At 36.3% G+C, this 22591-nt stretch overlaps 1 pseudogene; it reads left to right on the forward strand.

Moving 5' to 3' along the window:
• Positions 942-21591, forward strand: Gm16431 (predicted gene 16431; annotated as a pseudogene).

The raw sequence follows: 22591 nt of genomic DNA on the forward strand, positions 1-22591 counted from the left end.
TCCCAGAGAAGTCACTTGAAATGCACTCACTGATAAGTGGATATTAACCCAGAAACTTACAATACCCAAGATACAATTTGCAAAACACAAGAAAATCACGAAGGAAAATCAAGAAGGCAAATCAATATATGGATACTTCATACCTCCTTAGAATAGGGAACAAAATACCATGGAAAGAGTTACAGAGATAAAATTGGGAAATAAGATGAAAGGATGGACCATCCAGAGATTACCCAACCCAGGTATCCATCCCATAATTAGCCACCAAATGCAGACACTATTGCACATGCCAGCAAGATTTTGCTGAAAGGACCCTGATATAGCTATCTCATGTGAGGATATGCCAGTGCCTGGCAAATACAGTAGTGTATGCTCATAGTCAGCTATTGCATGGAACATAGGGCCCCCAATGGAGGAGCTAGAGAAAGCATCCAAGGAGCTTGTGGATGCTGGGAATCCAATCTCAGATCTCTAGAAGGGAACCAGTGCTCTTAACTGATGAATCATCTCTCCAATTCCTTCATTGATTTTTTAAATGAATTACATAACTGAACGTGAAAGACAACTTTACTAACCAGTGAGAGCATGATACCCAGATCCCAAAGAACCTATTTCAAATTATATGTTATTGGATGCTGCATGAACTTTCTTAGAAGACAATAATTTGTCTTTGAGATATGGTGTCACCATGTACTTCAGGCTGGCCTGAATTTTGCTACATAACCTACATTGTCTATACACTGGAAATATCCTACTTAAGGTTTCTAAACTAGGAAGATAGACCCAAAACGTCTTCCATGACTTAGGAAACAATGTTAATACCTATTTTTTAGACCTATTTATGTGTATTAGTGTTTTGCTTGCAGGTATATATGTGCACCATATGTGTGTGTGTTTCCCATAGATATCAGATGATTATTTCAGATACTTTGGACCTGGAATCACATAAAGAGAAAACACTTGGAAACTTATATCAAAGATTCTTTCAAAGGAAGCAACCAGAAATTAGAACGACTTTGGCAAATGAACAAAAGGGAGAGGTAGAGTTGTTAGTTTTGTAGGGGCACACTTGTATCGTTTTAAAAATTATATGTGGCTGAAGTTTAAAAAAAATGTCACGTCTGAGCCTTTAGTAAAAATGTGTGACTTTGATTTTGTCTAAGCAGTTAACCTCATAACTTTATGCCTTCAAGGAAACTAAATCTAATTCTTAGAAATCTGTGAAAATTATTATTTTCTACTTTAAGTAGCTGTTAATGAGATTTTAAAATTTGATTTACATTCATTGTGGAAACACAGAAATCTTGCACAAAATCTTAGAAATGTAATTTCTGGTTTATTATGTTTAACAATATGGAAAAGGATCAATTATGTTTAACATTATGGAAAGCAATCAATTACATATGCAGACAATATTAATATTTAATTGACATATGATTTGAATGAAGTCTTAACTGAATCAATATAGGAAAATAAATTAGACCTTATATTTGGTAGAAAATAATGAAAAACACTTTGAAATACAGTCAATTTTCTACAATAAGATATATATGCATTAGAACTTATTAAATTTTGATAAGCTAAAACATAAAAGGAGACATCTCTGATAATCTTTTAGGGAAAAATCTATAATGATTTCCCATTAGATAATTTTATACTGCTGTTTTTCTTTTTATACTGTGAAATGGTCAATTTAATTTGTTTTAAATGTTTTTTTTTCATATTGTTTTGAAATATGACTGCTTTCATTACTTTGCATTACAGGGAGATGATCAACAGCCAATCGTGTGAGCAGTGTAAACTACATTTCAGAAATTTGATATGGATGTCCTGAAATTCAATGAAGAACACGAAAAATCAGTGGTTGGTATCATAACTACCTTTATAATTAACTTGTATAACTAAGTATCAAGTAGAAATGGAGAAACTAGCCTTGTGTTGGGCACACGAAACTAAATCAAGTTTCATTATCTATACTTGGCTCTGTTCTATTCCTGCTGAGTTGTAAACCAGAGAGTTATGGTCACATACTATATCAATGAAAACCACTAGGCACTTTATGGTAGACCAGATCTTACATTTTCAAAAGGCTGACATTTGCTGAAAGATGAAGAGAGGATTAACAGTTTCTACAAAAGGAAGCCAAATATGTCAGCCTCAGGTATAGTTGAAAGGAGAGAGAAAGCTTACTTACTGGTGTCATCTGGACTCTATTGTTAATATTAGAAAACCAAATCAAATTGGTTAATCCATCTTTACAATCCTAAACTTAGTAAAAATTTAGTAACAACAGTGGATGGAAACAACCTTTCTCAACAGCTCTGGCAGAATATTCCTGTGGAAGAATATCACCAAAGTATTTTAAATCATGTGTCAATTAAAGCACCAATTTCTGTAGTCATCACATGGTTTCCAAGTAAGATCTGAGATGATGACCATATTAACTAATATTTATTTGATTGGTTAATAGTTTGGGAATTATTCAACTTGAAATGAACAGGAGATACATTCATGCCTGGGATGGCATTGAGAAAGTCACCATTATGAGTCAGTTCAGGAAAGAGATAGGGACTAAAGATAAAAAAATAAATATTCTAATTGAAGGCAATTTTTAAACCTTGAACTCTGGATAAAATTTAAGGGGGAGTGGTCATCTGTGTGAATGAGGAGTCTAAAGACAGACCACCAGAGTACTTCAATATTTGTAATTCTGCATGGGGGGGGTGTGAGAGGGAAATAATAAAGAAAGAGAATAATTGGTAGAAAGAAAACTACCATGAGTGAAGGAAAACTTTTAAGGAAGAAAAGATCACTAACTGTGTCATATGCTACTAATAGGCGAAATAAGATAAATTTGCAGGGCTGGAAGATGGTTTAGTTGGTAATCTTTTTCACTGTAGGCATGGAGACCCAAGCTGATATTCCCTGCATAGGCATAAACACACAAACCATCACCACTACCAGCAACAACAACAAATTAGCAAAACTAAAAACAAACCACCACAAAAATAAAAGTTCATGTGGTGTTGAGCATTTCAGAACCACCAACTCAGGTTTAGTTCAGAGATAAAAAGATTCCCAGAGCTTCATAGTCACCAGGTGTAGCCTAATGGATGAGCTCTAGGTTCAATGAGACACTTTCTCCCAACAGTGGGGTTCAACCAAAGAAGACACCCAATATTAATCCTCTGTCTCCATATGTCTACATGTGCATGTTTTTTAAGATAAACTTCACAAAGTGTAGGTCATTGTACTTAATCAGGATGATTTGAGAGGAATTTGAGGTACAAAACTGATCACAGTGAATAAAGGAAAAAAAAAGGAATGTAGTAGCCCAGGGAGACAAGGTGTAAAGGGCTTGTCTTAATTTTTTAAAAATGCAAATTACCATGGTTGTGTGCTAACATAAAGAGTACAAAGAGAAATTTATATTACTACTTCCATGTATTACTGAGATTGGAACTTAGAGAAAAACAATCTACCACTAAAATAGTCCACAGACATCTTTTAACACTTTATTTTGAGGCAGGCTGTCTTTAAGTGATCAAGACTACTCATGATTTTGTGATCATTCTAACTCAAACTTTATAAAAGTTAGTTTTATAGGCATTACACTGACAGACAGCTAGAGTCATATTTTTAAAATAACAGTTACCATTGTTGATATTCTTGACAATATTTGAGACAAGTGAAGACATTGGATTTAGTAAAGAAAAAGTAAAGGCATTCTTAAGAAAGGAAGAGAATCCCACCAACAATGGAGGAGTCTTCCTCTTTCTACACATCCTCAACTGCATCTGCTGTCACCTGAAATTTTAATCTTAGCCATTCTGACTGGTGTGAGATGGAATCTCAGGGTTATTTTGATTTGCATTTCCCTGAAGATTAAAGATGTTGAATATTTTTTCAGGTGCTTCTCTACCATTTGGTATTCTTCATGTGAGAATACTTTGTTCAGTTCTGAGCCCCATTATTTAATGGGGTTATTTGATTTTCTGGAGTCCATCTTCTTGTGTTCTTTATATATATTGGATATTAGTCCCCTATCTGATTTAGGATATGTAAAGATCCTTTCCCAATCTGTTGGTGGTCTTTTTGTCTTATTTGCGGTGTATTTTACCTTGCAGAAGCTTTGCAACTTTATGATGTCCCATTTGTCAGTTCTCTATTTTAAAGCACACGCTTTTGCTGTTCTATTCAGGAGTTTTTTCCCCCGTACCCATATCTTCGAGGCTTTTTCCCTACTTTCTCCTCTATAAGTTTCAGTGTCTCTGGTTTTGTGTGGAGTTCCTTAATCCACTTAGATTTGACCTTAGTACAAGCAGATAGGAATGGATCAATTTGCATTCTTCTACATGATAACCACCAGGTGTGCCAGCACCATTTGTTGAAAATGCTGGTTTTTTTTCCCCCACTGGATTGTTTTAGATCCCTTGTCAAAGATCAAGTGACCATAGGTGTATGGATTCATCTCAGGGTCTTCAATTCTGTTCCATTGGTCTACTTGTCTGTTGCCATACAAGTACCATGCACTTTTTATCACAAGTGCTCTGTAGTACAGCTTTAGATCAGGCATGGTGATTCCTCCAGGGGTTCTTTTATCCTTGAGAAGTGTTTTTGCTATCCTGTATCCATTGTTGTTGAGATTGCAAGCTTGTACAACCACTCTAGCAATCAGTCTGGCGGTTCTTCAAAAACTTTGACATAGTACTACCGGAAGATCCAGCAATACCTCTCCTGGGCATATATGCAGAAGATGTCCCAACCGGTAAGAAGGACACATGCTCTACTATGTTCATAGCAGCCTTATTTATAATATCCAGAAGCTGGAAAGAACCCAGTTGCTCCTCAGCATAGGAATGGACAGAAAACATGGTACATTTATACATTGGAGTACTACTCAGCTATTAAAAAGAATGAATTTATGAAATTCCTAGGCAAATGGATGGACCTGGAGGTCATCATGCTTAGTGAGATAACACAATCAAAAAGGAACTCACACAATATGTACTCACTGATAAGTGAATATTAGCCCAAAAATTAGGATACCCAAGATATAAGATACAATTTGCTAAATGCGTGAAACTCAAGAAGAATGAAGAACAAAGTGTGGGCACTATGCCCCTTCTAGAATTGGGAACAAAACACCCATGGAAGGAGTTACAGAGACAAAGTTTGGAGCTGTCTCGAAAGGATGGACCATCTAGAGACTGTCATATCCAGGGATCCATCCCATAATCAGCTTCCAAATGCTGACACCATTTCATACACTAGCAAGATTTTGGTGAAAGGACCCAGATATAGCTGTCACTTGTGAGATTATGCAGGGGGCTAGCAAACACAGAAGTGGATGGTCACAGTCAGCTATTAGATGGATCACAGGACCCCCATTGGAGGAGCTAGAAAAGTACCCAAGGAGCTAAAGGGAACTGCAACTCTATAGGTGGAACAACACTATGAACTAACCAGTACCCCGGAGCTCTTGACTCTAGCTGCATATGTATCAAAAGATGGCCTAGTCAGCCATCACTGGAAAGAGAGGCCCATTGTACTTGCAAACTTTATATGCCCCAGTACAGGGGAATGCCAGGGCCAAAAAGTGGGGTGGGTGGGTGGGAGGATATGGGGGATTTTAGGGATAGCAGTGGAAATATAAATGAGGAAAATACCTAAAACAAAAAAATCCAAAAAAAAAAAGAAAGGAAAAGAAAATAGAAGATGTGGCACATACACCTTAGTTGGGGGTAAATACAGACATGAGGTAGTGAACCACCTCCTCAGATTGCCTATACTATTAAAAGGAGGCCGTCATATGGTAAAAGCATTAAACTGCCTACAGTTAAGCTTCCAGGGCTAGGATTTTACCAAGTTCATGTTTACATGGTGCATGCCTATAAACATAAGCACTTGGGAGCCTATGTCCAGTCTGTGTAGCATGGCAAACACTTTCTCATAAAAAAATTGCTACCCCACAATTGGTAGTATAATTATATTTCATGTTACTGTAAAAATATAATCATTCATAATAGTTGTTAAAATGTTAAATCAGGTAGAAAAAATTTCCCTTTAAGTTTCATATGGAATTATTTTTGCTCACGTAAACATTTTAGTATTGGAGATACATTAAGGGGTTAACTGTTAGCCTAGCATTCATGCTGCATGGCAGTAACAACAAAATGAACAGAATTTCTACAGAAATGTTTTCCTTTTACATTTGTAGAACAATTATCAAAAAGAACAACAAGCATTAAAACAGTCCAGATGTAGTCAGAGCCAGACCCTGGAAGCAATTGAAAAAGATATGCATGAGAAGTACATGGAGGTATGTTGCTCATGGTCCATAAAATGTCCTAAGAAACTAAATATGTTTTAGGAACCATAAAGTTTAACTACTGTGAGGAGCCGCCCTTGCAACAGCCATTACAAGATGGCACTGATATCCGGTGTTCTAACTGGTAAACAAGTAGTCTGCGCATGTACTGGGGTATTTTTCCATTATTTGTGCCCTGCCTGTCCCGTGGCGTCATCTGGGCTGATAGTGAAGAGCCAGTCAGGGTGAAATAAGTCTCCAACCCCTCTTGTGGTCTATTTAAGGACTGAGTTTCCTGTGTTCTGGGCCTCCTCCCCCAGAAGCTAATCATCTTTCTCTAAAGATACATTTAAGCTATGCTGCAGAAGGATCTGAGTGTGTCCTGTGTGTGTCCTCGCTGGCGAGACTCCTCATCATAACAGACACATATGGTGCTGAGATCCCGGGAACGCCACAACATCACTGGCATTGAGGAGGTCCCTCAGAAACGGGTCAGATCCAGAACTGCATTGGAAGGTAAGTTCGGAGAGTCATAGCTAACTGTGAGATAGTATGTCAGAAACCGAACGGAGCGAGAGATTAGGAGCTCATGAGGAAAAAAGACATGTCTAAGGAAAAAGGACCTCCCTAGAAGTTAAAAGAAAAAGGGGAAGTGAAAAAGGAAAAAAGAGCAAAACAAAAGATAATATTAAATATAAAGATACAAAAGATAATATAAATTATAAAGATACAAAGGATAATATAAATTAAGTCAATTTACCCTCCTCTCGAAGACTTTGACTAAAGAGGCAGCCTTCATTAAAGGCTTAAAGATAGCTCTCAGGGTCACTGTACCTCCTATCTCTTCTATGGCAGTATTCCCAGAAGAAGGAGATAAGGAAGAATAAGGAAGTAGAGTCTGAACATGAGAGAGAGAAAATTCGTTTTAGAAAAGCAGTTATTCCCTGTTTGGGATCTTTTACCAAAAAAAAAAAAAAAAAAAGAGAGAGAGAGAGAGAGAGAGAGAGAGAGAGAGAGAGAGAGAAAATGAAAATAAGCTATTTCATAAAGCTCCTGGGGAACAGAAGAAAAATGGGAGACGTCCTGTTTTCTCTCTAGCTCTTATGGAGATTTTCTTAGCTCTGGCTAAAATATCTTTGTCCCTTTGAGACACCAAGTTCTAGTCCCTGTCTGTCTATTGTATGTGCTTGGTGCACCAAAACAAATTGTCCATATGTCTGTCAATTCATGTTAGTTTTTTTTTTTTTGTGGTTTGAATAGTTATTGTTCTGTGTTTCATGTTGAAAAATATAAATGGTTAAAACTTATTTTAAAAAGCAGTTTTAATTTACACAGTACAAGCTGATAAGTTAGCTGCCCTGTGGCTGGGATCCAAGTACAGCTGAATAGGCCTTGCTGAGAGCCGATTACTAACGGAGCTCTTAAAGGGGGCAGGCAGCCTTTCACTTGTAACAGAAAGTTAGCTTAAAATTGGGAACTCAAGGTTAGAATCTTTCTAAACAACATGAACAAACACAAGAAAACAGGTCTTTAAGGATACTTCAACATAGTGATAATCTTTGAGTCAAGACTCTGGCAGAGTGATTAGATTGAAAAAAAAAAAGTTTGCATTTGGGTTAATCTCGCACGAACAGGACTGGCCAGATAGAACGACACTGCATCAGGATCCTTCTGCACAGGTTTATTGGGAGAGCCTTGATTGCATAGGCGAAAGAAGAACAACGACTAACAAGGAAAATGATGCTGCTTATATACCCCTCCATGTGACGTGTCAGCTCCTGATTAGCTGCTCACTCATCATCCCACTACTACACCCTGGGATGGGCAGTGACTTGGCACGAATTTACTCTTGCATATGCGCACATTACTTGTTTACCAGTTAGGCACAGTGGAAGCTCGTGATGGCAATTGCTCACGGCTCTCCACAGGTTAAGGCTGAGCTTGGAGGGGAACAGCCTCAGCTCGACTTGTGTGGCACTTCTTAGAGCCTTATTACAGACCTAGCCAGATGTTGTTCTAAATAAAATTTAAATTCAAAAGTTTATAAAAGGTCAATCAGGCTATAAAACTTATAAAGGCATTTCAAAATAACTTGCTTACTTCATATAAAACTATTATAGATTTAAAAGTTTAATTTTTTTCCCATTTGTAAAGAGTTTACTTCTAGTGAACTGGTGACCACTAAAGGTTTTTGCCCCTAGGTATGGGTAACATAGCCTAACAATATGTAAAAAAATTTATTATCAGCTTCAATACAAGAAGCAAAAGGTTTAAATCTTTCAATATATATTGTTTCGTACGTGAAAAGTAATTTATTAGCTAATGTCTCTAAAGGGAAGTTTAAAGTTCTGGGGAATAGTTGTTGCTTCATAAGATTCAGAGGCAATATCTTTTTTTAATAATTAGGGTTTCAGCTGTACTGGAAAATAGGTACAAATTTACTTCAAAATTTTATTTCCAAAAGCTTACAGGATATGGTAATTGGATAAGACCTCACCTTAAATTCGCCACAAGAGAACCTAAGCCTTTGTAAGGTGCTTTCAAGTGAGATTCCAATTAACTGGTGAGAACCAAAAAGGCTTTAACAGAAAGTAGAAGAAACTTCTGTAATCTATTAGTATTAATTGTAATTAGTGGTAATCAAATATTAGTTACATATTCTAGTTATTTTTATTAAATGTGTCTACAGCTATTTTTTGGCAAAGATAAACATTAATGTAAAATCATCCTTCTTCACCTCAAAGTTTTAACATTCTATTATATATAAGGCTGCTGTGGTGCTAATTAAGAAATAAAAATTCCTAGTTCCAAACAACAATTGGTTATTTCAGAATATTGATATTTGACCTATTACGTACCATCATTTTAAATAAAATTGATACTCATCCTAAGATAAGGTAAAAAGTGCTCATGCATGCTTTTGTATCCTCATGCATGCTTACATCCCATTTACTGTATTAAAAAACAACCCATCTATGGGAGAAATTATATATAAATTAGATCACATGATTATTCTTTTGAGTTTCCTCCTGTTTCAGCACAGATAATTAAATTGTGTGCTGAAGATGGTGTTTAAAAATGTTGAACAATCAAACCTTAAGTAGTATATTAATAGATAATATATCTTAGAACTTACAATTGCTTATGTGCCGCAGACCCTCTGGGTCCCTGTGTCTGCATGGAACGGGATCTCTTAAGCAGATGGGCAAAGATTCGGATGGGGTGTCAAACAGATGAACACGCAACAGTGGTGCTGAATTCGAATGTAATTTTCTGGTCGAGCTTAGACTAATTATATTACAGCGAATATCATAAATTGTAAAACATAACAGATACGGTACATTGAAGTTTTCCAGGTGCAAGGGGAGTGACTAGAAAAAGAATTTGCAGGAACCAGATAAATGTTTACGCTAGGCATTAGTATTCCTCCAGATGCAAGAGGAGTGACTTCAAAAGGACTATGTTTACATTAGAGATTAGCACCTGCTTAGGATCAGCCCTGCACCAGGCAAGAGTTTCACACCTTAGCTTAATTGGGCTAGGGGGTATAAACTCTTGCCTGGCTTCAAGAATAAAATAGTGTCATGAACCTTGGAATTCTTAGGCCTTGTTAATTCTTATCTATGTCTGGAGAATTCCCATTTATCAGTATAGTATATTAATTTGCTCTTGGCATGAAATGTAGTCTGTAATATGAATTTCTATCTCAGTGAGAATTCCAGACTCTTTGTGCAGACAACTGAATTAATGGCTAGTGCTTTATTGTTTTATGGTAGTGCTTAATTAGTTACTTAATAGGTTAAACTCCTTGCTGCTATCTGGAATCTAAGAACACTGGGAAAAGGCTTTAGCTATGTTAGAATACAATCTTAAAAGGCATTTACTATAAGGTAATGCTTAATAGAGTGCACGTGAATCTATACATTAGACTAACTCGGTGGAAATTTTGATTATTATGGGTTAGGGGAAAACGCTAATACTCCAGGAGGGGAATTTCCATGGAACTCTTATCCTCATGTACAGCTTCCAGGTTCTTCGCCTGTCAAATTGACCCAAACTGGAGAGCTGACTTTCGTCAGACTTCCAGGAGGAGAGTCCTAGAAATTCATTTCTCATGAGCAGCTTTTTGGCATTTCTGCCTCAGAAGCTGACTCCACCAGAGTGCCCTGGCATCTCACCCTTTTTAATTTTTAATATTTTATCTTTATTTCTCAGCCAATGTTCCAGGATGTACCACTTCGTCATAGCTACAGATCTCAGGAGCACTCTAAAGATGAGTGGAAACACAATGATTACTAATAAAGTAATGCTAAAAAATAATAACATGTAGGATTATATATTGAACCCAATCCAGGGGGTTCAGTGCACTTAAGTTGTTTTTCAAGTCTCTGGCCAATTCATCAATGTTCCAAGTTTCCAAATGGCTTTTACTAATATCTGAAATTTTTATTTTTAACACTTCTAAGTCATAAGAAATATCAGTATCTTTCCAAATCCCCTGTAAATGTGTTTTTGTCTTAAGCCACTCAGTAGTTGTACTATAAGGTAAGGGAGTGACACAAATGTACTGGAAAAAAGCATGACATTTAGTAGCTAACCTGGTCTTGATATTAGCAATATCTTGCCTTATTCCCAGTACTACTTCTTCCAGGGCGTTAACCTTTGCTTCCAATTTTTTATCTATGAGATTCAACTCTGACAAGGCTACAGAGATATTCTTATGCATGTCATTAACAAAATGAGTGGTATGCTGTTGCTGTACTAAGGCTGTGGTTGATATTGTAAAGGAATTTAAGATTGTAATTAAGGCTGTAATTCTTAAGATCAGTGCTACTACAAATTTCTTAGGTCCAATAAGTTCGTTTAGTCTTTTTAAAGTTTGTAATTTAGAATTTTTAAACCAAGGATCATTTTTCAAATCTACAGGCAGCAAAGCATAAGCAGATCTTTTTAACAAAATCATAACAGTAGATTCCTTATTTAAATTAGGATCTACATAATTAGTTGATTGACCAAGAATTACAATGAATATGGAAAGACTTGCCAAGATTGGTGATCTCGACTTCTAAAATTATTTAACAATAAGAATACAGTTAAGGTACACAGCTTTCACAGTTATAGGGGAGTTGGCCGGAACGGCCAAAAACAATGTCTCTGATGAAATTTTGTCCAATATTCTGTAGCAGTCTTTCTGCCTCATGAGTCAGCTTTTTTAGTTGTCCCCAAGTTGACACTAGGTCGGCACTCCTTGCTGTAGCACATGGCGGAGATAGGAAGAGTTTCTTCATTTGTTTGTAAGTGGCTGCTCTCTGATTTCTCCTTCTCTGTACGCTCAACACAGCTTTCTCATCACCACTGTCAGGGCACTCACAGGTTACAGGTTAGCCTGTCACATTGGAAGCTAGCATGCTCTTACAGCAGTCTGTGAAAAAGCAGAAACATTCCCCCTTTCCCCCATATTAAGTATCTGAACAGGATCATGCCATGTGCCAATAAGTGAATCCCTTCATCTCATGAGTATGTCTGATTATAGGGTACCATAGACACTCAGAGAGTTTTTTGGCATATAAATTAAAAAGATATAGATTTAAAGTTCCACAGTACTGTCTCCTTGAGAATTATAAAAATCTCAGTAATATGGATAACATTAAATTGTTGACAAAACATCTCAAATGCTTGGCTGTAATAGACAGTTTTAATTTGATTTGGAACACCAAGTTTAAGAAAAAATCAACAAAGGTAATGACTAACTATACTTTTAGTTGCTTTTCTTGTTAAAGCAGTTGTAATTAGAAAAACTAGAAAGGTATCAATAGTCACATGTGCATAATTTTATTTTTCTAAAATAAAAAAGGAGTATCCATTTGCAATAATTGATTAAGTATAAATCCTCGAGAATTAACACCAATGTGTGGGAAAGGTAGAAATGAGGACACTGAGAGTAAATCTTTACAATATGACATGGACATTTATTTATTTATTTAAAATACCAAATCATAATCTTAAGCCATTGCTATTTTGATGATGTAAAGAATGAGATTATATGGCCAGTTATTTTTTATAAGATCCATAATCTACCTGGGCTATAAATCTTGTGGCATTGCCTTAAGAGGTCTTTTCTAGGCAATCTTCAACATTTTAAAACACCATCTATAGCACATAATTTAATTATCTGTACTGAAGCAGGTTGAAACACAAAAGAATAAACATGTGATCCAATTCACATATACTTTTCTCCCATAGAAGGGTTGCTTTAAATACAGTAAATGGAATGCATGCATGTATGAATTTACAAAAGCATGCATAATAAGCAATTAACTTATTTTTAGGATGAATATCAATTTTATTTAAAATAATGGTATGCAATAGGTCAAATATCAATATTTTGTAATAACTAATAGCTGTTTTGAACAAGGAATTCTTAATTCTAAATTAGCACCATAGGAACCTTATATATAACAGGATGTTAAAACTTTGAGGTGAAGAAAGGTGATTTTAAATTAATGTTTATTCTTGCCAAAAATAGCTGTGGACATTTTTAATAACAATAACTAGAATATGTAGCTAATATTTGATTACCACCAATTACAATCGATACCAATAGATTACAGAAGTTTCCTCTACTTTCTGTTAAAGCCTTTTTGTTTCTATTCCAGTTAATTTGAATCTCACTTGATGGCACCTAACAAAAGCTTAGGTTCTCTTGTGATGAATTTAAGGTGAGTTCTTAGCCAATTAAGATCTCTTGGAAGCTTTTGAAAATAAAATTTTGAAGTAAATTTGTACCAATATTCCAGTAAAAATAAAACTTTAATTATTAAGAAAGATATTGCCTCTGAATCTTATGAAGCAACAACTATTTCCCCGGAAGTTTAAACTTCTCTTTAGAGACATTAGCTAATAAAATATTTTCCACTTAGGTAACAATATATACTGAAAAATTTAAACTTTTTGCTTCTTGTATAGAACAATGAACAATGAAAATTTTTGGACAATGAAAATTTCTTACATAATATAAAGCTATGTTAGCCATACCTAGGGACAAAAATCTTTAATTGTCACCAGTTCACTAGAAGTGAACTCTTTACAAATGGAAAAAATAGGCCTTCAATCAAATCTATAATAATTTTACTTGAAGTAGACAAGTTATCTTGTAATGCCTTTATAAGTTTTATAGCCTGATTGACCTTTATAAATCTTGAATTTAGACTTTATCTTGAACAACACCTGGGTAGATCTGAAAAGAAAAAAAAATTGTTTAGCTAATCTTCCTCAAGGCAGGGAGGGGTGATGTTTGAAGATCTTCCTTAGGCACAGTCTGTAAAACACAAGAAACTTTACACAAATTTCCCTGAGGCTGCTCTAAGCTTTGTATCAACCCAAATGTATATATTTTCTAATCTGAGCATCTTGCCCTCCTGCAATGAGGACAGATTCTAGAGCAGCAATTTAACTGTCTGACCATGCCTCTGATTTTGGACAATCTTTCTTAAGATGACTTATACCATAAACATTTTCTTTTATGACTTTTTGTGGTCCTGCAAGGCCGCAGCCATAGTCAAACTGATTGTGTGAGGATCTAATTTCTGCACAAAGATGAATATATCTAGTTAATTCTGCTTTGCTTTGTATGGCTGAATGGCCCAAGTGAGCAGCATAAGCACTCTTATAAGTTGATTATTCTTGTAATAATTTAATTATGGGTGAGTTAAAAGTCTTAAGCTTTTGATTAAACTGCAAACTGTAGTCAATGGCAATTTTAACCATAATTTTTAAGTTTTTGTTGAAATATTAGAATATATCTATAACTTTTAGAAAGCAAGACCCAATTTTAAACAATTTATTCTCCTTAAAATCAATACTAAAAACATCACTACCACGTTACAAAATTTGGGTGTCAATTCATTAATGCATGACAGTTTAAATTTTAATGTTTTATTAAACAGACATTGTTTTAAAATTTTATCTTTATAAGTCTACCTTTTAGGATAAGAATTAAACAAAATTTTATCTCAATTAAGAAGTATCTTTAGAGGACTAGTTTTCTTGGCTGGTTTATGCCAGGTGCTTTTGTTTGAAAATGACTCTATCTCTGAGTTACTACTTTTAAGTTAACTTTGTAACCAGTGTTACATCTTTTTAATCATACCCAAATAACTTATGAACCAATTTTCTATGACTAAGATATGCAGATCATTTTTACACTTTTAAGACCAATCAAAAACCAAATGAAGTGGCTACATGAATCTTATAAATTTAGATTAATCAAAGAATTTTACTTTTTATAGCTATACTATATGATAAAAAAACAATTTGTCATTTGCAAAACACAATAATCACAATCTTGCAGAGAATTTTTTAGGAAAAACCACTTTTAGCTTATTTGCCTTAGAACTAAGAGGTTGCAGATTCCTTTTCTTTAAAAACAAGTTTTTCAGTAGTACTTTTCTTGCTGTGCTTGATTTTTGGCTAAAGTGAAGGCTCTGTCTCAGCCTCCTTTGTGCAAACTGAGAGTGAATCAGCAGGTAAAATTTTAACCATTTATTTTTGTTTTATTTTTTCAACATGAAACATAAAACAGTCATTCAGACAACAACACAATAATTCAGACAACGACACAATCATTCAGACAATGAAACAAAAGACATACACAAATTGACACGTGATTGGTGCACCAAACGTTAGACAATTTAAAGAGGGTAGAGAATTCCTCCTGTAGGGGCCAGAGAGAATAAAACAGGGCATCCCCCGATTTCTCTCTGTCCCTGGGAGAATTCTAAAATCCATTTTCTTTTAGCCCTTCTTTTCCTTTTCTGCTTGTAAGAGACAGGTTGTCAAACCAAGGTTAAAATCCAAAATTTTCTAACAGCTTCTGTCAAGCATCCAAACTTCTAATTTATTCAATCTGAGGGCTATTTTTTTGAGAAAACACACAATCACTATACATTGAATGTCTCAAATAGCCTAAAAGTTTACCATGCTGAAGCTTTTTTGAAGCCATCATCGGTCCACAATAAGTCAGATATTTTATAGTCATCTCTAAAAATGCTATTTTCTGTAACCAACAAAAATACCATTTATGGAATGAATTATATATGTTTTTGGAGATGACTTAACTTTTAATAAAGCCTTTTTATGAATTTTTAGCACAATGTAGGATTGGGAAATTGTAAATAAGGTAACAGTAAGAAGTGACCTATATTTTGACTTTTATGAAGTCTCTTTTTTATACTTTGACCATAATTTAACCATAACTCTTAATTTTATTTAAAGTATCAGAATCCACAACTTGAAGTTTTTCCTATAACTGGAGCTGTGTCCTATAATGAGCTCCACAGTTCTTGAACGGGGCTAAGAGACTGCCCCTTTAGTTTTTTGCCTTACCTGCTTTTTTAGTGAGTGGAGTACCACCCTTGTGAAACTTTGATTTACACTCATTTTTCCAATGTCTTCCTTTGCCATATCGTGGGCAGGGACCCAAAGGAACGTTTTTCTTATTTCCTGAGAGATTCTTACAATCTTTTCTCAGGTGCCCTGGTTTTTTTAAACCGAAACATGTAATTCCACACATAGCGCTTAATTTCTTCCCTTTCCTTGCTGTGGCATAAGCAATCTCCTGCATTATGGCCGGTGAGGCATCTACACATGTTTTAATATAATCTTGTAGGGAACTTGTCTTATGGATTGGTCTGTTCAGGTTTTGGCACATGGTATTCACATATCCCCAAGCCAATTGGTTTATTAATATATATGTCCCTTCTGAGGGAGGAAGCATCCTACCTACTTGCTTCCAATCCTGCAATGTTAAGCTTCCCTCCTCTGGAAACCAGGAACTGATTTTTTTGCATGAAATTATAAAATTTATCAGAGACCTTTAGGCTTCTGCCAGACAACATGTGCTTAAACACTGAGAGAAACAATTTTTTCCCTTTTGATTCTGACTGCCCCATGATAAAAACTTACTGGTCTTTTTAACGGCTGCAGAGGTCTGCCAGTCTACGGCATGGTCACGGCAAGGTCCTATCTTTGCCTGCGAAAATAAAGAATAGAAAGAAAAAAGAAAGAGAAAAAGAAAGACTAATCTGCCCGGATGTCCCTGTTCGGGCACCAACTGCCGCAGACACTCTGGGTCCCTGTGTCTGCATGGAGCGGGATCTCTTAAGCAGATGTGCAAAGAGTCGGATGGGGTGACAAATAGACAAACATGCAAGAGTGGTGTTGGATCTGAATGTAATTTTCTGGTTGAGATTAGACTAATTATATTACAGCGAATATCATAAATTGTAAAACATATCAGATATGGTACAATGAAGTTTTCCAGGTGCCAGAGGAGTGACTAGAAAAAGAATTTGCAGGAACCAGATAAATGTTTACGCTAGGGATTAGTTTATCTCCAGATGCAAGAGGAGTGACTTCAAAAGGTCTGTGTTTACATTAGAGATTAGCACCTGCTTCGGATCAGCCCTGCACCAGGCAAGAGTTTCACACCTTAGTGTTAATTGGGCTAGGTGGGTATAAACTATTGCCTGCTTCAGGAATAAAATAGTGTCATGAATCTTGGAATTCTTAGGTCTTTTTAATTCTTATCTATGTCTGGAGAATTCCCATTTATCAGTATAGTATATTAATTTGCTCTTGGAATGAAATGTAGTCTGTAATATGAATTTATATCTCAGTGAGAATTCCAGACTCTTTGTACAGACAACTGAATCAATGTCTAGTGCTTTATTGTTTTATGGTAGTGCTTAATTAGTTACTTAATAGGTTAAACTCCTTGCTGCTATCTGGAATCTAAGAACACTGGGAAAAGGCTTTAGCTATGTTAGAATACAATCTTAAAAGGCATTTACTATAAGGTAATGCTTAATAGAGTGCACGTGAATATATACATTAGACTAACTCGGTGGATATTTGATTATTATGGGTTAGGGGAAAACGCCAAAACTCGGGGAGGGGAATTTCCATGGAACTCTTATCCTCGTGAACAGCTTCCAGGCTCTTCGCCTATCAAACTGACCCAAACTGGAGAGCTGACTTTCGTCAGACTTCCAGGAGGAAAGTCCTAGAAATTCATTTCTCATGAGCAGCTTTTTGGCATTTCTGCCTCACAAGCTGTCTCTACCGGAGTGCCCTGGCACTTATGCAACTTATAAGAAAAATACTGTTTCTTTAAGAAAATTGTTTTTGGGCAGTTAAGAAATTATTCTAAGTTGCCTGGAAAAGACCACCAGGATTTGCTTTTCTGTTATGGAGGTTTACATAAAGCTTTAACTAATAAAGATTACAGATAGCTCCTGAAAATATACTAATTATGGTTCTTATATTTATTTGGGTTTTAAAAGGTAGTTATTTGGGGAGACAATTTAAAGACTTTCTCTAATTTCTGATTAATAAATAAATAAATTTTACACATGTGACTACAATGACCTTTCAAGCATTCTAGGTACAATCTCTCTTAAAGAGAAACAACTGAAAGTATATTTAGTCCCTGTTCATGTTATATTAAAACTGACCTTCAGTTTAGTTCTAAAATTTTGATGAAATACAAGATTGTATTTTGATGCGTGAGCAACCTTTTTATATTCAACATATTAGAGCACATGCATCATTACCTGGCTCCTATTCAAGGGAAAAATTCCTAAGCTGAAGTTAGCCAGTGACAAGAAAGACTAAACAGATAAGTCCTAGCTGTTTATTTTGTAAATCTAAATAGTATATATGACTGGGCTGAATAGCCATCCTAGAAACGAATGTTCTGTTCTTGTTAGTCAAAAACATTCATGGCAGTTTTGCCATCAGATGAATGTGACTCATCTAACTGGCCTTCCTTATAATCCTCAAGGACAAGGCATTGTAGAAGGTGCCCATCGCACTCTCAAGTCCTATTTAATTAAACAAAAAGGGGGGATAAAGGCTATGACGCCAAAGATGGCTCTATCCCTTATAATATTTACTCTTAATTTCTTATAATATTTACTCTTAATTTCTCTTAATTTCTTAAAATTGGATAATGCTGGTAGATCACCAGCTGAAAGGCACAGACAATGGCCTCAATCACTCTATGAAATGATCATGTGGAAGAATGTCCTTGATAATAAATAATATGGCCCGGATCCGATTTTAATAAGATCCAGGGGAGCTATATGTGTTTTTCCACAGGAGGAAGATAATCCCTTTTGGATTCTGGAGCGCCTCACTCGAAGGATCCAGCTTTTGGACAATGAGTCACAAGAAGAAGATCCCAAGACATCGGTGGATCATACTTCTCATGCTGGAGATTCTGGTTCCTAGTATATCTGGAGAGTTAAGATGGGGAATTATGTCAACTTTCTCTTTTCCTATGCCAGTTATGCATAATGCACAAATATTTCCATTCTTTTGCACTACAGATAAAGAACAGGGACATGCTTATTTATCCTTAGATGAACAGATTCAGGCTTTACTAGAAAATAGAACCTTCTTCCTACACGGAAGCCTGTGCTTTATGATAATTTCCTCGATACAAGATAAGAGCCAATGTATATCCTTGCATTATCAATCAGCAGCCTGGTTAAGAAAGAGCTCTTGGGCATAACATCTGATATAAAGGCTGATACCATAGTTATTAGTGGATGTTGGCCTAGCCGAAATCCTGGAAATAAGCCGCCTTCACAACCAAGAATGGCACCCTTTTGCAAGGAAGTGTCCATGGAAGATTTAATGTTATCTTGGACAGGTTGCCAAGCTGAAAAATATACTTGGACAGTAGAGGAATTTTTTTCCTTTTCCCCATATATTAGTAGAGAGTATAATGATACTTTCGCTGGATATAATCTTAGTAATATGGACCCCCATCCGAACTAATACTAACCCTTTTGATCAGTGGTTTCTTTGTGGGGTTAATGGAAGCTGTACTGTTCTCGCCCCATGGCAATGATTGGAGGAGGTCCTAGTGAGAAAGGAGAATTGACCTTTGATTGGAAAAGTACCTTGAAGACCAGTTGGTCTGATAAGCAGAGTTCAAATTCTTTTAAATGGACCACCTCCAACGTTAGATATAAGAAACAGAGAGAGGTAAATTTTACCGCCACCCCGGTATGTGTATGGCCCCCGATTTTGTGGGTGGTAATTAACACAAGCTTAAATCAGATTCAGATAGAGATAGATTGCTCACAAGAAAAATGTTTTAATGCCTTATGCTGGGATGCTAAGAAATATCCTTTTGCTTTGGTTACCCGCAGGCCTAGATTTGTTCCTGTTCATGTAGACGCCCCTAATAGCTTGACTTTGTTTCGAGAGAAAAGAAATTTTGGTATTTCTGCTATCATAGTTGGACTGGTGGCCACAGCGGTGGTTGCAGCCTCTGTCATGGCCTTGGCACTTGCTCTATATAATACTTTTCAAACAACACAAAATATTAATGAGCTTTCTATGACCGTAACAATGACGTTAGATAAACAGGCCACAACCAACTCACAGATACAAGGAGGGTTGATGTTGATAAATCAATGCATCAAACTAGTCCAAGAGCAAGTGGATATTCTTGGGCAGTTGGCTCAATTGGGCTGTGATTGCAAGATGCCTGGCCTTTGTGTTACTTCTGTTCAGTTTGAAAATTCTACAAGAGCAGCAAAATTGTCAAAAACTTTGTCACGTTATATGATACAAAATTGGACCATGGAATTTGAGCAAACGCTTCGAGAATTGAGAGTTGCTATTCTACAAGTGAATTCTTCGCATCTTGACCCTTCGCTGACGAAGGGCTTCTCCACCTAGATTTCCCCTGCAATTTCCTACTTTAAGGAGTGGGTGGGGGTAGGCTTGTTTGCCGTGATCCTATGCGGTGGAGCATTGCTTTTGCTCTAGATGGCCTTTAAACTTAAAGTCCAAACAAAAAGTGACAAGATGGTGATAGCCCAAGCACTTGCAGCATTAGAACACGGTGCCTCTCCAGATATATGGTTATCTATACTTAAGCAATAGGTTGCTGGCCGCTCAGCTCTTGCACCCCATGAGCCTAGTCTCATTGCACGGGATAGAGTGAGTGTGCTTCCGCAGCCCATGAGAGTTGCACAGCTAAGCACTGCAGTAGAAAGGCTAAGCGGCATAAAATGAGCCTATTCTAGGGAGTTATGTCGTCTTGTATGAAGGTGAGTGTTCAAGTGTCCTTCCCCCAGGAAAAACGACATGGGAGCAGACCAAGACCCCTCCGGGTGACGAGCCTGGGAGAAGGTTCTGTGTAATGCCCCTATTTTGCACACTGGGGATTTGACCTCTATCTCCACTCTCAGCACTGGGTGGCCTGTTGCCTTTTAAATAAAAGAAAAGCAAAAGATGTGAGGAGCCAGCCTTGCAATTACCATTAGAAGATGGTGCTGATATCTGGTGTTCTAATTGGTAAACAAGTAGTCTGCGCATGTGCTGTAGTGTTTTTCCATTCCTTGTGCCCTGCCTGTCTTGTGGCGTCATCTGGGCTGATAGTGAGCAGCCAGTCAGGGTGAAATATGTCTCCAACCCCTCTTGTGGTCTATTTAAGGACCGAGCTTCCTGTGTTCTGGTCCTCCTCCCCTAGAAGCTAATCATCTTTCTCTCAAGATGCATTAAAGCTATGCTGCAGAAGGATCTGAGTGTGTCCTGTTTGTGTGACCTCTCTGGCGAGACTCCTTATCATCACAGACACAAATTACTTACTACTTTCAATTGTTTCTGACTGAAGTCACTGATATTATCTGTAACATCCTTATGACTTTGTAGGAATTATTCAAGACCTGAAATGATAAATTGGGAATTCGACCTCAGATGTACCTCATAGTTTATTAACTCTACAATTATCCTGCCTAACTAAACATAGCAAGTCTATACACCATTTGCACAGAATCTTTCGCGTTTGTATCCTTGGGAGTTTTTTTAGTAAAAAATGCTTCTCTGATTTAGGGTTTGATGAACTTGGAGACCAACAACTACGATATGCATTTTGATGTAGAAGGTGAACTGAGAAAAGAAATGACAGTGTTTAAAAAATACCTCATGAAGCATGCTCTGAAGTACTCTTCTACTTTCCCATCTTCAGACTAATGAAGCATGCATATTTTAAACATGCTGGTACATTTGCAACCAAATAAAAAGTTCACTAAATTTTTGTTTCATATGAAACACAGTTTGAAAGGCTCTTTAATCCTTGTAATTCTGATGATTCTAAGAAGGAAGTTAACCCCCAGTGAAATGATTACAAAGATAAGTAGGAGGCATACCTTTAGAGTCAAAATCGAACTCCTTTATTTTAAACATATTTAATCATTTTCATTATCATAATTAAAACTCACAAATATGTACACACTGAGTCAGTGGTCTGTTCAATTTATTTAGATTCATTCTTAAGCTGTTAATCTTCATTCCTCATTATTTGAAATATTCATTTATAGACAGAAATTATTGAAATATTTGATTTACAAAATATTCAGTATTTAAACTTTTCTTTTAAATCAATCATACTTTTTCTAAACTTACTTAAATGAATTAATCATTCAAGATAAGCTGTTGAGTGACTTCCTCTATTTATGTCCATCTTATTTGAGGAAGTTGTTCTCATTGAACCTGGAGCTGGCCTTTCAGCTACACTGGTACTTCAGCAAGCCCTGGTATCTATCTCTCTTCACTCCTCCAGGGCTGGGTTACAGAGAAGTGCTGGCAAACTTAGCATTTACTGTGAGTGCAAGCACTTTACCCAGTTAGCCAACTTCCTAGCCCCTATTCAACTATTTTTTAATTAACATTAAACAGTTTTTATATCAAAGTCATACCCTATTTTGTGCACTGAAATACAGACTTGTTTTTCTCCTTGCAACAATGTAGGTCTATCATTGCCCTTTGACACACATAAATCCACAACCTTGCTCCAGAAGCTAGAGCATTGTTCATTTAATCCAGCCATAACAAAAGCAGATTCAGCAGGAGCAGCAGCTGCCCCAGGTCCTCTCAGGAGCTCTTGCATTCATATCCTCTCAAGAGTCCCTAGAATTTTAAACATAAAGTATCTGCATCTGGGGAAAATATGAAGCAGCCTCTTATCCCACACATGAGATTAAAACAAAACAAAACAAAACAAAACAAAAACGTACTCATATTACTCATATAATATTAATGTGTTTTTTTTTTTAGTAAATTAATCACACATTCCTACCAATAAGGAGGATGGAGGATCCTACAACTCAGAACTAAATAAAACTTGCAAGTTTTAGGAAGCTCAGAAAGCTGTAAGGTTTGCTGGGCCCTACAAAAGGCTGGGAAAGATTAAAACAATTG

This window comes from Mus musculus, chromosome X (assembly GCF_000001635.26).
Source record: "Mus musculus strain C57BL/6J chromosome X, GRCm38.p6 C57BL/6J".
NCBI classification, from domain to species: domain Eukaryota; kingdom Metazoa; phylum Chordata; class Mammalia; order Rodentia; family Muridae; genus Mus; species Mus musculus.